Below are 17213 nucleotides of genomic sequence, written 5' to 3'. Positions count from 1 at the left end.
GCCAGTGCCTATGCTCATTTGCGCAATCTATATTTTTTAGGTTTAGAGTCCTCCGTAAATCCGCTAAAGTTCTCATATAATAACTTTCCCTCCATTGATGTATAAGCCTAAGGAAACAAAAAAGTAGGGAGCCGAATCTACTAAAGAGGAAGTGGCACTTGCTGGCCTATAACGTCTTAAGAACTGCACTTTCGTAGACATTCCTTTTATAAGACAATTTAAAGGAAAAACTAACAGCAGATTCCACACGAGCTATGATAGCATCACGTCTACTCAAATTTAGAACATTTTAGTATAAAATGTGGAATGTTAAAAAGCTTCATGCCTAGTTTGTAGCATCCCATTGGGATGAGAGCTATTATTCTACCGATATACTGCTAAGAAACAGACATGCTTTCAAGAGAGGAGTAAGGACATGCAAGGAAAGTACAGTCAGAGATGGACATAAAGCCGTGGCGTGCCCCTGGGATCTGCGCTAGAACAGGGACACTTCAATTACCTTTATGGCTACTGTGGCCGTGTCATTGAAAAGATGCAGGATGGGGTACACTACAGCGATACAGGTCATCTTCTGATGTCATTAATGCAAAAACGCCACAATACTCAGGAAATCTAAATATTGACTTTTCTATAATAATATTATGTCCAGATAAGGTAAACATTGTAACAAATCAATATGCGGAAACCACAATTATACAGATGTGATTGAGGAGGAAAAAACAGAAAGCAGAGACCAAAAGAGGGCACTTACACGATAATAAAAAACAACTAAAACAAATCCATGAATTGACACACGTCACAGAACACAGCGAGGAAGTAAAGCAATATGTACTACAGGGATTATCTAGGAATGCACCAGGGAGTGAGCACTAGGTAACCTCTCACTCTGCAAATGGTGCATGAAAGCCACTGTGAGAAGAGGGTGCACAGATTTATGCAATGCTCCTCCAGAAGCAGAGGAGGGAGGGACACCAAAATTCATTATGGCAAGGCGGGTATAAGACAAACTGTAATCTGGGATTAGGGTCCAATGTGTATTTAGATTCCCAGAAAATGTAATTCTTCACAGGTAGGAAGGACATCACATTCCTGCTGCTGCTTCATCTGAAGTCATGCATGGATGGTATATAAATGCTATATAGTGCTACCACCATGTGCTGCAGCAACCTGCACCCCAATATATGCTATGTAGTGCTACAGCCTGTGCCCCAGTATATATATTGTAGTGGTGCAGCCTTCACCCACGTATATGCACTATACCCCTCTATATGCCGTCTAGAGGTGCAGCCTGCCCCCACAATATGAAGTGATGTACAGCCAGCCCCCCCGTATGTAGAGGTGCAGCCCAGCCCCAGTGTATGGAGTGTAGATGTGCAGCCAGCCCCAGATATATAGCATGTAGAGCTGCATCCTGCCCCCAGTATGTACCGCAAAGAGGTGCAGCTTGGCCCGGTATGTGCCGTGCAGAGGTGCAGCCTGCCCCCGGTATAGGCTGTGTAGAGGAACAGTCTACCCCCAGTATGTGCTGTGTAAAGGAGCAGTCTTCCCCCGGTATATGCCATGTAGAGGAGCAGCCTGCCCCCAGTATGTGCCGTGTAGAGGTGCAGCCTGTCCCCGGTATATGCCGTGTAGAGGTGCAGCCTGCCTCCGGTATATGATGTGTAGAGGTGTAGCCTGCCCCCGGTATATGCCGTGTAGAGGTGCAGCCTGCTCCCGGTATATGCCGTGTAGAAGTTCAGCCTGCCCCCTGGTATATCCCATGTAGCCATGGCAGCCTGCCCTCGGTATGTGCTATGTAGAGGTGCAGCCTGCCCCCGGTATGTGCTGTGTAGAGGTGCAGCCTGCCCCCGGTATGTTGTATGTAGAGGTGCAGCCTGCCCCCGGTATGTGCTATGTAGAGGTGCAGCCTGCCCCCGATATGTGCCTTGTAGAGATGCAGCCTGCCCCTGGTATGTGTCGTGTAGAGGTGCAGCCTGCCCCCGGTATATCCCGTGTAGAGGTGCAGCCTGCCTCTGGTATAAGCCGTGTAAAGTGCATCCAGCCCCCAGTATAAGCCATGTAGAGGTGCAGCCGGCTCTTTGCATATCCTGTGTAAAGGGGCAGCCTGCCCCCGGAATATGCCATGTAGAGGTGCAGCCTGTCCCCAGTTTATGTCATGTAGAGGTGCAGCCTTCCCCTGTTATATGCCAGGTATAGATGCAGCATACCTCCGGTATGTGCCATGTATCGGTGCAGCGGCCTGCCCCCAAATATATCCTGTGTAGAGGTGCAGCCTGCCCCCGGTATACGCCATGTAGAGGTGCATCTTGACTCCGGTATGTGCCGCATAGAGGTGCAGCTTCTCCCGGTATGTGCCGTTTAGAGGTGCAGCCTGCCTCCGCTATATGCCGTGTAGAGGTGCAGCCTGTCTCCAGTATGTGCCGCATAGAGGTGCAGCTGCTCCCGGTATGTGCCATTTAGAGGTGCAGCCTGCCCCCGATATAAGCCGTGTAGAGGTGCAGTCTGTCTCCAGTATGTGCCGCTTAGAGGTGCAGCTGCTCCCGGTATGTGCCATTTAGAGGTGCAGCCTGCCCCCGGTATAAGCCGTGTAGAGGTGCAGTCTATCTCCGGCATGTGCCGCATAGAGGTGCAGTTGTCCCCGGGAAGTGCCGTTTAGAGGTGCAGCCTGCCCCCAGTATATCCCGTGTAGCGATTGCAGCCTGCCCCTAGTATACGCTGTGTAGAGGTGCAGCCTGCCGCCGGTATGTGCTGTGTACAAGTGCAGCCTGCCCCCAGTATGTGCTGTGTAGAGGTGCAGCCTGCCCCCAGTATGTGCTGTGTACAGGTGCAGCCTGCCCCCAGTATGTGCTGTGTAGAGGTGCAGCCTGCCCCCGGTATACGCTGTGTAGAGGTGCAGCCTGCCCCCAGTATACGCTGTGTAGATGTGCAGCCTGCCCCCGGTATGTGCTGTGTAGAGGTGCAGTCTGCCCCCAGTATGTGCTGTGTAGAGGTGCAGCCTGCCCCCAGTATGTGCTGTGTAGAGGTGCAGCCTGCCCCCAGTATGTGCTGTGTAGAGGTGCAGCCTGCCCCCGGTATACGCTGTGTAGAGGTGCAGCCTGCCCCCAATATACGCTGTGTAGAGGTGCAGCCTGCCCCCGGTATGTGCTGTGTAGAGGTGCAGCCTGCCCCCGGTATGTGCTGTGTAGAGGTGCAGCCTGCCCCCAGTATGTGCTGTGTAGAGGTGCAGCCTGCCCCAAGTATATGCTGTGTAGAGGCACAGCCTGCCCCAGTATGTGCTGTGTAGAGGTGCAGCCTGCCCCTAGTATATGCTGTGTAGAGGTGCAGCCTGCCCCGATATATGCTGTGTAGAGGTGCAGCCTGCCCCGATATATGCTGTGTAGAGGTGCAGCCTGCCCCGATATATGCTGTATAGAGGTGCAGCCTGCCCCGGTATATGCTGTATAGAGGTGCAGCCTGCCCCGGTATATGCTGTGTAGAGGTGCAGCCTGCCCCCGGTATATGCTGTATAGAGGTGCAGCCTGCCCCCCAGTATGTGCTGTATAGAGGTGCAGCCTGCCTCTGTATATGCTGTGTAGAGGTGCAGTCTGCCCCGATATATGCTGTATAGAGGTGCAGCCTGCCCCCAGTATGTGCTGTGTAGAGGTGCAGCCTGCCCCAAGTATATGCTATGTAGAGGCACAGCCTGCCCCAGTATGTGCTGTGTAGAGGTGCAGCCTGCCCCCAGTATATGCTGTATAGAGGTGCAGCCTGCCCCCAGTATATGCTGTGTAGAGGTGCAGCCTGCCTCTATATGTGTCGTGTAGAGGTGCAGCCTGCCCCCGGTATATCCCGTGTAGAGGTGCAGCCTGCCTCTGGTATAAGCCGTGTAAAGTGCATCCAGCCCCCAGTATAAGCCATGTAGAGGTGCAGCCGGCTCTTTGCATATCCTGTGTAAAGGGGCAGCCTGCCCCCGGAATATGCCATGTAGAGGTGCAGCCTGTCCCCAGTTTATGTCATGTAGAGGTGCAGCCTTCCCCTGTTATATGCCAGGTATAGATGCAGCATACCTCCGGTATGTGCCATGTATCGGTGCAGCGGCCTGCCCCCAAATATATCCTGTGTAGAGGTGCAGCCTGCCCCCGGTATACGCCATGTAGAGGTGCATCTTGACTCCGGTATGTGCCGCATAGAGGTGCAGCTTCTCCCGGTATGTGCCGTTTAGAGGTGCAGCCTGCCTCCGCTATATGCCGTGTAGAGGTGCAGCCTGTCTCCAGTATGTGCCGCATAGAGGTGCAGCTGCTCCCGGTATGTGCCGTTTAGAGGTGCAGCCTGCCCCCGATATAAGCCGTGTAGAGGTGCAGTCTGTCTCCAGTATGTGCCGCTTAGAGGTGCAGCTGCTCCCGGTATGTGCCATTTAGAGGTGCAGCCTGCCCCCGGTATAAGCCGTGTAGAGGTGCAGTCTGTCTCCGGCATGTGCCGCATAGAGGTGCAGTTGTCCCCGGGAAGTGCCGTTTAGAGGTGCAGCCTGCCCCCAGTATATCCCGTGTAGCGATTGCAGCCTGCCCCTAGTATACGCTGTGTAGAGGTGCAGCCTGCCGCCGGTATGTGCTGTGTACAAGTGCAGCCTGCCCCCAGTATGTGCTGTGTAGAGGTGCAGCCTGCCCCCAGTATGTGCTGTGTACAGGTGCAGCCTGCCCCCAGTATGTGCTGTGTAGAGGTGCAGCCTGCCCCCGGTATACGCTGTGTAGAGGTGCATCCTGCCCCCAGTATACGCTGTGTAGATGTGCAGCCTGCCCCCGGTATGTGCTGTGTAGAGGTGCAGTCTGCCCCCAGTATGTGCTGTGTAGAGGTGCAGCCTGCCCCCAGTATGTGCTGTGTAGAGGTGCAGCCTGCCCCCAGTATGTGCTGTGTAGAGGTGCAGCCTGCCCCCGGTATACGCTGTGTAGAGGTGCAGCCTGCCCCCGGTATACGCTGTGTAGAGGTGCAGCCTGCCCCCGGTATGTGCTGTGTAGAGGTGCAGCCTGCCCCCGGTATGTGCTGTGTAGAGGTGCAGCCTGCCCCCAGTATGTGCTGTGTAGAGGTGCAGCCTGCCCCAAGTATATGCTGTGTAGAGGCACAGCCTGCCCCAGTATGTGCTGTGTAGAGGTGCAGCCTGCCCCTAGTATATGCTGTGTAGAGGTGCAGCCTGCCCCGATATATGCTGTGTAGAGGTGCAGCCTGCCCCGATATATGCTGTATTGAGGTGCAGCTTGCCCCGGTATATGCTGTATAGAGGTGCAGCCTGCCCCGGTATATGCTGTGTAGAGGTGCAGCCTGCCCCCGGTATATGCTGTATAGAGGTGCAGCCTGCCCCCCAGTATGTGCTGTATAGAGGTGCAGCCTGCCTCTGTATATGCTGTGTAGAGGTGCAGTCTGCCCCGATATATGCTGTATAGAGGTGCAGCCTGCCCCCAGTATGTGCTGTGTAGAGGTGCAGCCTGCCCCAAGTATATGCTATGTAGAGGCACAGCCTGCCCCAGTATGTGCTGTGTAGAGGTGCAGCCTGCCCCCAGTATATGCTGTATAGAGGTGCAGCCTGCCCCCAGTATATGCTGTGTAGAGGTGCAGCCTGCCTCTATATGTGTCGTGTAGAGGTGCAGCCTGCCCCCGGTATACGCTGTGTAGAGGTGCAGCCTGCCCCCAATATACGCTGTGTAGAGGTGCAGCCTGCCCCCGGTATGTGCTGTGTAGAGGTGCAGCCTGCCCCCGGTATGTGCTGTGTAGAGGTGCAGCCTGCCCCCAGTATGTGCTGTGTAGAGGTGCAGCCTGCCCCAAGTATATGCTGTGTAGAGGCACAGCCTGCCCCAGTATGTGCTGTGTAGAGGTGCAGCCTGCCCCTAGTATATGCTGTGTAGAGGTGCAGCCTGCCCCGATATATGCTGTGTAGAGGTGCAGCCTGCCCCGATATATGCTGTATAGAGGTGCAGCCTGCCCCGGTATATGCTGTATAGAGGTGCAGCCTGCCCCGGTATATGCTGTGTAGAGGTGCAGCCTGCCCCCCAGTATGTGCTGTATAGAGGTGCAGCCTGCCTCTGTATATGCTGTGTAGAGGTGCAGTCTGCCCCGATATATGCTGTATAGAGGTGCAGCCTGCCCCCAGTATGTGCTGTGTAGAGGTGCAGCCTGCCCCAAGTATATGCTATGTAGAGGCACAGCCTGCCCCAGTATGTGCTGTGTAGAGGTGCAGCCTGCCCCCAGTATATGCTGTATAGAGGTGCAGCCTGCCCCCAGTATATGCTGTGTAGAGGTGCAGCCTGCCTCTATATGTGTCGTGTAGAGGTGCAGCCTGCCCCGGTATATGCTGTATAGAGGTGCAGCCTGCCCCGGTATATGCTGTATAGAGGTGCAGCCTGCCTCTGTATGTGCCGTGTAGAGGTGCAGCCTGCCCCCAGTATGTGCTGTGTAGAGGTGCAGCCTGCCCCAAGTATATGCTGTGTAGAGGTGCAGCCTGACTCTGTATGTGCCGTGTAGAGGTGCAGCCTGCCCCCAGTATATGCTGTATAGAGGTGCAGCCTGCCCCCGGTATATGCTGTATAGAGGTGCAGCCTGCCCCGGTGTATGCTGTATAGAGGTGCAGCCTGCCCCGGTATATGCTGTATAGAGGTGCAGCCTGCCCCGGTATATGCTGTATAGAGGTGCAGCCTGCCCCGGTATATGCTGTATAGAGGTGCAGCCTGCCCCGGTATATGCTGTATAGAGGTGCAGCCTGCCCCGGTATATGCTGTATAGAGGTGCAGCCTGCCCCCGGTATATGCTGTATAGAGGTGCAGCCTGCCTCTGTATGTGCCGTGTAGAGGTGCAGCCTGCCCCTGACATCCGCCGTTTACAGGTGCAGCCTGCCCCCAGTATGTGCTGTGTAGAGGTGCAGCCTGCCCCAAGTATATGCTGTGTAGAGGTGCAGCCTGCCTCTGTATGTGCCGTGTAGAGGTGCAGCCTGCCCCCAGTATATGCTGTATAGAGGTGCAGCCTGCCCCCGGTATATGCTGTATAGAGGTGCAGCCTGCCCCGGTATATGCTGTATAGAGGTGCAGCCTGCCCCGGTATATGCTGTATAGAGGTGCAGCCTGCCCCGGTATATGCTGTATAGAGGCATCCTGCCCCGGTATATGCTGTATAGAGGTGCAGCCTGCCCCCGGTATATGCTGTATAGAGGTGCAGCCTGCCCCGGTATATGCTGTATAGAGGTGCAGCCTGCCTCTGTATGTGCCGTGTAGAGGTGCAGCCTGCCCCTGACATCCGCCAATTACAGGTGCAGCCTGCCCCCAGTATGTGCTGTGTAGAGGTGCAGCCTGCCCCAAGTATATGCTGTGTAGAGGTGCAGCCTGCCTCTGTATGTGCCGTGTAGAGGTGCAGCCTGCCCCCAGTATATGCTGTATAGAGGTGCAGCCTGCCCCCGGTATATGCTGTATAGAGGTGCAACCTGCCCCGGTATATGCTGTATAGAGGTGCAGCCTGCCCCGGTATATGCTGTATAGAGGTGCAGCCTGCCCCGGTATATGCTGTATAGAGGTGCAGCCTGCCCCGGTATATGCTGTATAGAGGTGCAGCCTGCCCCCGGTATATGCTGTATAGAGGTGCAGCCTGCCCCGGTATATGCTGTATAGAGGTGCAGCCTGCCCCCGGTATATGCTGTATAGAGGTGCAGCCTGCCCCGGTATATGCTGTATAGAGGTGCAGCCTGCCCCCGGTATATGCTGTATAGAGGTGCAGCCTGCCCCCGGTATGTGCTGTATAGAGGTGCAGCCTGCCCCCGGTATGTGCTGTATAGAGGTGCAGCCTTCCCCCGGTGTATGCTGTATAGAGGTGCAGCCTGCCCCCGGTATGTGCTGTATAGAGGTGCAGCCTGCCCCCGGTATGTGCTGTATAGAGGTGCAGCCTGCCTCTGTATGTGCCGTGTAGAGGTGCAGCCTGCCCCGGTATATGCTGTATAGAGGTGCAGCCTGCCCCGGTATATGCTGTATAGAGGTGCAGCCTGCCCCCGGTATATTCTGTATAGAGGTGCAGCCTGCCCCCGGTATATGCTGTATAGAGGTGCAGCCTGCCCCCGGTATATGCTGTATAGAGGTGCAGCCTGCCCCCGGTATATGCTGTATAGAGGTGCAGCCTGCCCCGGTATATGCTGTATAGAGGTGCAGCCTGCCCCCGGTATATGCTGTATAGAGGTGCAGCCTGCCCCGGTATATGCTGTATAGAGGTGCAGCCTGCCCCGGTATATGCTGTATAGAGGTGCAGCCTGCCTCGGTATATGCTGTATAGAGGTGCAGCCTGCCCCGGTATATGCTGTATAGAGGTGCAGCCTGCCCCGGTATATGCTGTATAGAGGTGCAGCCTGCCTCCGGTATATACTGTATAGAGGTGCAGCCTGCCCCCGGTATATGCTGTATAGAGGTGCAGCCTGCCCCCGGTATATGCTGTATAGAGGTGCAGCCTGCCCCCGGTATATGCTGTATAGAGGTGCAGCCTGCCCCGGTATATGCTGTATAGAGGTGCAGCCTGCCCCGGTATATGCTGTATAGAGGTGCAGCCTGCCCCGGTATATGCTGTGTAGAGGTGCAGCCTGCCCCCGGTATATGCTGTATAGAGGTGCAGCTTGCCCCGGTATATGCTGTATAGAGGTGCAGCCTGCCCCCGGTATATGCTGTATAGAGGTGCAGCCTGCCCCTGGTATATGCTGTATAGAGGTGCAGCTTGCCCCGGTATGTGCTGTATAGAGGTGCAGCCTGCCCCGGTATATGCTGTATAGAGGTGCAGCCTGCCCCGGTATGTGCTGTATAGAGGTGCAGCCTGCCCCGGTATATGCTGTATGGAGGTGCAGCCTGCCCCCGGTATATGCTGTATAGAGGTGCCGCCTGCCCCGGTATATGCTGTATAGAGGTGCAGTCTGCCCCCGGTATATGCTGTATAGAGGTGCAGCCTGCCCCCGGTATATGCTGTATAGAGGTGCAGCCTGCCCCGGTATATGCTGTATAGAGGTGCAGCCTGCCTCGGTATATGCTGTATAGAGGTGCAGCCTGCCCCGGTATATGTTGTATAGAGGTGCAGCCTGCCCCCGGTATATGCTGTATAGAGGTGCAGCCTGCCTCCGGTATATACTGTATAGAGGTGCAGCCTGCCCCCGGTATATGCTGTATAGAGGTGCAGCCTGCCCCCGGTATATGCTGTATAGAGGTGCAGCCTGCCCCCGGTATATGCTGTATAGAGGTGCAGCCTGCCCCCGGTATATGCTGTATAGAGGTGCAGCCTGCCCCGGTATATGCTGTATAGAGGTGCAGCCTGCCCCCGGTATATGCTGTATAGAGGTGCAGCCTGCCTCTGTATGTGCTGTGTAGAGGTGCAGCCTGCCCCCGGTATATGCTGTATAGAGGTGCAGCCTGCCCCCGGTATATGCTGTATAGAGGTGCAGCCTGCCCCTGGTATATGCTGTATAGAGGTGCAGCCTGCCCCCGGTATATGCTGTATAGAGGTGCAGCCTGCCCCCGGTATATGCTGTATAGAGGTGCAGCCTGCCCCGGTATATGCTGTATAGAGGTGCAGCCTGCCCCGGTATGTGCTGTATAGAGGTGCAGCCTGCCCCCGGTATGTGCTGTATAGAGGTGCAGCCTGCCCCCGGTATATGCTGTATAGAGGTGCAGCCTGCCCCGGTATGTGCCGTATAGAGGTGCAGCCTGCCCCCGGTATGTGCCGTGTAGAGGTGCAGCCTGCCCCCGGTATATGCTGTATAGAGGTGCAGCCTGCCCCGGTATATGCTGTATAGAGGTGCAGCCTGCCCCGGTATATGCTGTATAGAGGTGCAGCCTGCCCCCAGTATGTGCTGTATAGAGGTGCAGCCTGCCTCTGTATGTGCCGTGTAGAGGTGCAGCCTGCCCCCGGTATGTGCTGTATAGAGGTGCAGCCTGCCCCGGTATATGCTGTATAGAGGTGCAGCCTGCCCCCGGTATATGCTGTATAGAGGTGCAGCCTGCCCCGGTATATGCTGTATAGAGGTGCAGCCTGCCCCGGTATGTGCTGTATAGAGGTGCAGCCTGCCCCGGTATATGCTGTATAGAGGTGCAGCCTGCCCCGGTATATGCTGTATAGAGGTGCAGCCTGCCCCCGGTATATGCTGTATAGAGGTGCAGCTTGCCCCGGTATATGCTGTATAGAGGTGCAGCCTGCCCCCGGTATGTGCTGTATAGAGGTGCAGCCTGCCCCGGTATATGCTGTATAGAGGTGCAGCCTGCCCCCGGTATATGCTGTATAGAGGTGCAGCCTGCCCCGGTATATGCTGTATAGAGGTGCAGCCTGCCCCGGTATGTGCTGTATAGAGGTGCAGCCTGCCCCCGGTATATGCTGTATAGAGGTGCAGCCTGCCCCGGTATGTGCCGTATAGAGGTGCAGCCTGCCCCGGTATATGCTGTATAGAGGTGCAGCCTGCCCCGGTATGTGCCGTATAGAGGTGCAGCCTGCCCCGGTATGTGCTGTATAGAGGTGCAGCCTGCCCCCGGTATATGCTGTATAGAGGTGCAGCCTGCCCCGGTATATGCTGTATAGAGGTGCAGCCTGCCCCGGTATATGCTGTATAGAGGTGCAGCCTGCCCCGGTATATGCTGTATAGAGGTGCAGCCTGCCCCCGGTATATGCTGTATAGAGGTGCAGCCTGCCCCGGTATATGCTGTATAGAGGTGCAGCCTGCCCCCGGTATATGCTGTATAGAGGTGCAGCCTGCCTCCGGTATATGCTGTATAGAGGTGCAGCCTGCCCCCGGTATATGCTGTATAGAGGTGCAGCCTGCCCCCGGTATATGCTGTATAGAGGTGCAGCCTGCCCCCGGTATATGCTGTATAGAGGTGCAGCCTGCCCCCGGTATATGCTGTATAGAGGTGCAGCCTGCCCCGGTATGTGCCGTATAGAGGTGCAGCCTGCCCCGGTATGTGCTGTATAGAGGTGCAGCCTGCCCCCGGTATATGCTGTATAGAGGTGCAGCCTGCCCCGGTATATGCTGTATAGAGGTGCAGCCTGCCCCGGTATATGCTGTATAGAGGTGCAGCCTGCCCCGGTATGTGCTGTATAGAGGTGCAGCCTGCCCCGGTATATGCTGTATAGAGGTGCAGCCTGCCCCGGTATGTGCTGTATAGAGGTGCAGCCTGCCCCCGGTATATGCTGTATAGAGGTGCAGCCTGCCCCGGTATATGCTGTATAGAGGTGCAGCCTGCCCCGGTATATGCTGTATAGAGGTGCAGCCTGCCCCGGTATGTGCTGTATAGAGGTGCAGCCTGCCCCCGGTATATGCTGTATAGAGGTGCAGCCTGCCCCGGTATGTGCCGTATAGAGGTGCAGCCTGCCCCCGGTGTAGGCACGCTATAGATACACTGTAGATACAGCGGTGACAGGATGCTGTGATGGATGTAGACGCGGACGCCGCTGTGCCGCCTGCATGTATGTGGATGCATGGGTGGGGGGAGCCAGGGAGGAATACTGATGGCCATCGCGGTGATGCATCCTAGACACATGGAATACACAGCACAGATCCCAACCAGCAGCCATAAACAGCAACATCTACAAGCATAGGGCGGTGTTCTCACCCGGCTGTGTCCGCTCCGGGTGTGTCCGGCCCGGGCCTCTCCGGTTTCTCTTGTCTCCCGCCGCCCGCAGCAGCAGCAGCAGCAGCTCCGGGAGCGCGCACAGAAGGATGAGGAGGACGAAGGACCAGAGTGTGCGGGGGCGCGCAGTGAGGGGCGGGGACGCGCAGGGGGCGGGGCCTCGCTGACTGCTAGATATACGGGCCTGTGTTGTGGATGCTGGGAATGTGGACTGGATGCTGGGACTGCAGCTGACTGGAAGCGGCCGCCCGCCGTCATGTGCTGCTGGCTCCGAGCTTGACCTTGGGAGGGGGTTTAAAAAAAGAATTAGTGTATTGACCCCGGGAGTAGGAAGAGAGGCCCTGTGCTGAGACTTCAGGCCTCAATGGGGACTTTCCCAAAAATAACCAAAGGTGGGATGGTGTAATCACATAACCTGCATTAATACTACCCTGCAGCAATCACATCCCGCTTAGCTGACCGCTGCAGCCCATCACTGGCCTCTTACTCTTGTGCTGTACAAAGTGTGTGTAGGCTTTTTACTTATATTTATTCCTTTTTTTGTTAGCATGGTAACCTCTTTTAATAATGACAAGGCCCCGGAGCATAGCATGGGGGGACATGTGGTCGCCCCGGCCGGACATAGCAGGTCTTCACAATACTTAATATGGGGGCTCGTAATACTCATTTAATGGTATATCTTGGTATGTTCCCCCTTTTGTCTCCAATTTTCTACCCTATTGCCCTCCTCCATGTTATTTAGCAGCTGTTGCTGGTCTAAGATGTGATTTGCCTGGAATACTTCTTCCATTTCAGTGTGAAGTCGTCCTTCTGAATTGATCGGTACATTCGGTCCAACGGGGGAAGGGATTTTCAATTAAAAGGTCCAGTCTCAGGCTGATTCCGGCCGTTATGTGACCATCACGAGCAGTGGCGGCCCACCTCCCACCACCCACCTTTCACCTTTCACCTCCCCACCTCCCACCTTTCACCTCCCCACCTCCCACCTTTCACCTTCCTCCCCTAATATTCATACATTTTATTATTGTCGTGGTGTTTGTTAAGGCTACTTTCACACATCCGGTTTGAGCTCTGCAGCTCAATCCGGCTGTGAAACCTATGCAACGGATGCGGCGAAAACACCGCATCCTTTGCATAAGTTTTTACATGCGGCCCGTCCGTTTTTTCCGGTTGCGGCATGCTACTGAGCATGCGCAGTGGAAGAAACCGCATGCGGCGGCCGAATGCGTTTTTTTCCACATCGCGCAGCATCCGGCGTCCATAGGCATGCATTGAAAAATGCGCCGCAGCGGCCGGATGCGGCGCGATGCGGTTTTTATTCCGGAGCAAAAAATGTTCCAGGCAACGTTCCATCCGGCCGCGGCATCGGCTAAATCTGCCGCATGCTGCAAAAACCGGACCGAACGCAAGCCCATGCGGCACAATACGGCACTAATGTAAGTCTATGCAAAAAAAAACGCAACCGGCGGCAAAAAAAACGGTTGCGGTTTTTCTGCAGAGTGCCGGATTGTGCCGCAGAGCAAAAACCAGATGTGTGAAAGTAGCCTTAGCAGGGAATATTTGCTCAGGTAATGCTGGTGGACGTGGCCTATAAAAGTTATAAACTTGTGTTTTCCTAATTTTATTTCTATGTATATTTTTGGTTTCAATATATATTGCATTTGGGAAACCCTTTAATAAATATTTCTGCCTATTTTATCAATAACACAGGTATACGAAACTTGGGTTTATGAAAATTGTTTCAAATCCAAGGACTGATTCTTAGGTTTTCTTATGTCCTGATTTAAAAAAAAAAAAAAAAACACTTCTATTTTTTCCCATTACTTGTGGCGTCACAATTACATGTCAAAAAGCAGATCTTAAAGGGAAAGTAACCATAGAAATGAAGAAACAAGGTGTGTGGCCTTGTTGTTAGTACTGACGAGAGTCATCTAAGGTTCCAGTAATGCCCTAACAGAAATGTGTAGACTGCACACCATGTAGTTACTGACTTAATGACGGGGCTCACAGTGCCTGAAGTTGTTTTATGTAAATAAAGGAAAATATATCCTTTGGAGTAGTGTAGAAGATCCATCTGCAACCTATTTGGTGCAATAACAAAATAAAGGGAACCTGCGAAAAATCGCATACGAAATGAAAGTCTGCGTTGTATATAGCGTAGTGCCTGAATATCCTTGGACAAGGAATTCAATTTAAAGGCAACACCTCCTGGCCACCACTACTACACAGCACCCTACCAGTCTCACAGGCCTGAATATATAGATTCACCTCTATTCCCCAGGCATTATTCCTATTACAAGGAAAGTTCTCCATTTCTTATTACCTATATAGGAGGTGTTGCCATTAAATTGCATTCCGTGTCCAAGGATATTCAGGCACTACGCTATATACAACGCAGACTTTCATGTCGTATGCGATTTTTTTTTGCAAGTTCTCTTTATTTTGTTACTAGCTGTAGTACACGGGCGTTGCCTGGGATAGTAACTGTCTCTCTCCCAGTTGCTGTCTGTCTGTCTCTCTGTCTGTTTCTTTCCTTGTCTGTCTGTGTCTATGTCTTTGTCTGTCTGTTTCTATCTCTCTGTCTGTATTTGTATCAGTCTATCTGTCTCCATCTCTGTCTTTGTCTGTCTCTTTCCAGGTCTGTCTCTTTCCAGGTCTGTCTCTTTCCCTGTCTGTGTCTTTCCCCGTCTGTCTCTTTCCCCGTCTGTCTCTTTCCCCGTCTGTCTCTTTGTCAGTCTGTCTCTTTCCAGGGCTGTCTCTTTCCAGGGCTGTCTCTTTCTAGGGCTGTCTCTTTCCAGGGCTGTCTCTTTCCAGGGCTGTCTCTTTCCAGGGCTGTCTCTTTGTCCGTCTGTCTCTTTGTCCGTCTGTCTCTTTCCAGAGCTGTCTCTCTCCAGGTCTGTCTCTTTCCCGCTCTGTCTCTTTCCCGCTCTGTGTCTTTCCCGCTCTGTGTCTTTCCTGCTCTGTGTCTTACCCAGTCTGTCTCTTTGCCCGTCTGTCTCTTTGCCGGGCTGTCTCTTTCCTGCTCTGTCTCTTTCCTGCTCTGTCTCTTTCCTGCTCTGTCTCTTTCCTGCTCTGTCTCTCTCCTGCTCTGTCTCTTTCCTGCTCTGTCTCTTTCCAGGTCTGTCTCTTTCCAGGTCTGTCTCTTTCCAGGTCTGTCTCTTTCCAGGTCTGTCTTTTTCCAGGTCTGTCTCTTTGGGCATCTGTCTCTTTCCCCGTCTGTCTCTTTCCCCGTCTGTCTCTGTCTGTGTCTCTGTCTTTTTCTGTCTCTCTCTATCCGTCTCACCACCGACATCTTTTTACCTCACACATAAGTTTCTTATACTAACAGTTTATTTTGTTCCTATAGCAACCACTGACAGTTGCTATTTATAGCCTGCAGCTCCCAGCTCTATTCAGTTTAATGGCTGCAGGATTTTTGTAGAGTTAACGCCGCTTTACACGCTACGACATCGCTAAAGCGATGTCGTTGGGGTCACGGAATTTGTGACGCACATCCTGCCGCGTTAGCGATGTCATTGCGTGTGACACCTATGAGCGATTTTGAATCGTCGCAAAAACGTGCAAAATCGCTATTCGGTGACATGCCCCCCTATTCCCAATTATCGTTGCTGCTGCAGGTACGATGTTGTTCGTCGTTCCTGCGGCAGTACACATCGCAATGTGTGACACCGCAGGAACAAGGAACCTCACCTTACCTGCGGCCGCCCGCAATGAGTAAGAAAAGAGGTGGGCGGGATGTTCATCCCGCTCATCTTCGCCCCTCCACTTTGATTGGTGGCCGCTTAGTGACGTTGCTGTGATGCCGAACGAACCGCCCCCTTAGAAAGGAGGTGGTTCGCCGGTCACAGCGACGTCGCTAGGCAGGTAAGTAGTATGACGGGTCAACGCGATTTTGTGTGCCATGGGCAGCGATTTGCCCGTGACGCACAAACGATGGGGGCGGGTACGCACGCTAGCAATCTCGCTAATGAGATCGCAGTGTTTAAAGCGGCCTTAACTGGAAAGCACGGGGTTAAATTTTCCCGCCCAAACATAGTCTATGACGTTCCCTGAGTCACATGGAGTGTCTGTGCAAAATTTTGTGATCGTACATGCGACGGTGCGGATTCCTTTAGTGGACATACACACATACATAAATACATACATACACACATACACTGAGCTTTATATATTAAATTGAACCAAGTAGGTTGCAGACGGATCTTCTACACTACTCAAAAGGACATATTTTCCTTTATTTACATAAAACAACTTCAGGCGCTGTGAGCCCCGTCATTAAGTCAGTAACTACATGGTGTTCAGTCTACACATTTCTGTTAGGACATTACTGGAACCTTAGATGACTCTCGTCAGTACTAACAATAAGGCCACAAACCTTGTTTCTTCATTTCTATGGTTGCTTTCTCTTCCCCTTCAAGAACTCCTTTTTGACATGTAATCCTTGAAAAAGACTGATATTTTAAGCCGAAACGTCAGATAGGATGTACGACATTTTTTTCTTTGATTCACTAAAATAAAAAGCACTATAGATAAAGAACTCTCTTTTTTTCCCCTCCTTTTTGTCTGAGTGCCGAAGCATTTGCTATATTACGCTACTATATTTGACTTCAGAGTACCGCACTACTGACCTTGTGAGCCAGTCATACTCTGCTATTGATGGAAGGTGGCTCCTCACAAGGTGACATGGTGAGTTCACCCCGACAAATCAGTCTATAAGGTCATCCCTGAGGGGCAGGAGGAGGCGATGGGCCAGATACTACATCGCAACATGCTCCACCCCTGCGCCTCCAGAGGAGAGAATGCCACAGTTGAGCTCCCAAAGGAGCAACAAGATACCATATGTAGGAGGTCTGCCAGTGAGGAAGATGAGTGGTTGGCAGTGCCCATTGCGCCTCAAAAAGTAAAATCCCCATCTTACACTAAACCAGAAGATGGACCCAAATCTGAGCCTCCCCATGAAGTGCCCATAGCCTCAAATATCCCATTGGCACCACATCAGAGAGAGCTAATACCGGCATTCCGCCCATAAGATAAACAAAATATGACTTCATCTGGCAAAGCATCATACAGAAATTCCAAGAGTGCGAACAACTGTTGTCCACATTGGAATCTCTCTCGAATTCAAGTGGAGTCTCTTTGCCTGAGGACTATCGAATTAGTTATTGCTAAGTGTGTTTATTTGATATAATCTTCATTGTTTGCTCCTATGTAGAGTTGAGCGCGGTTCGCGGTTCTCCAGTTCGCGGTTCTCCAGTTCGCGGTTCGAGTGATTTTGGGGGGGTATTCTAGTTAGAACTCGAACTCGAGCTTTTTGCTGAAAGCTCGACAGTTCGAGTTACGTTCGAGAACGGTTCTATCAGCAAAAGCGTGGCTTTTTACAGCTACAGTGTGCAGGGAGCCATCGCTGGCACCCTGCGGTAAGCTAGTAACCAAGACAAACATCGGGTATCCAAGCAAAGTGCTTTGTTTAGTAACCCGATATTTATCCTAGTTACCTGTGCAGGAAGCCGACACTTCCCTGCTCAGCTCGCTCTGCCCCCCTCCTGTACGCGGCATGTACACACACACACACACACACACACACACTCACACTCACCTGTCCCCAGCCATGCAGTC

General features: G+C 53.1%; 1 protein-coding gene across 6 annotated transcripts in view; it reads right to left on the bottom strand.

Annotated features, from left to right (window-relative positions):
* The window catches only part of NLGN3 (neuroligin 3), a 251437-nt gene extending 239740 nt beyond the window's left edge, over positions 1-11697 (bottom strand). For 3 of the 6 annotated variants that reach the window (XM_075323970.1, XM_075323975.1, XM_075323976.1), the window contains exon 1: positions 11580-11666. The gene's annotated coding sequence lies outside the window, so the exon portion shown is untranslated. Of the gene's footprint in view, positions 1-11579 lie in introns of all 6 variants that reach the window. The other 3 variants (XM_075323977.1, XM_075323971.1, XM_075323973.1) reach the window with 3 other exon arrangements.
* Positions 11698-17213: the final 5516 nt, after the last annotated feature.

This window comes from Anomaloglossus baeobatrachus, chromosome 9 (assembly GCF_048569485.1).
Source record: "Anomaloglossus baeobatrachus isolate aAnoBae1 chromosome 9, aAnoBae1.hap1, whole genome shotgun sequence".
Classification (NCBI taxonomy): Eukaryota; Metazoa; Chordata; class Amphibia; order Anura; family Aromobatidae; genus Anomaloglossus; species Anomaloglossus baeobatrachus.
This window is presented reverse-complemented; position numbering and strand designations above follow the sequence as displayed.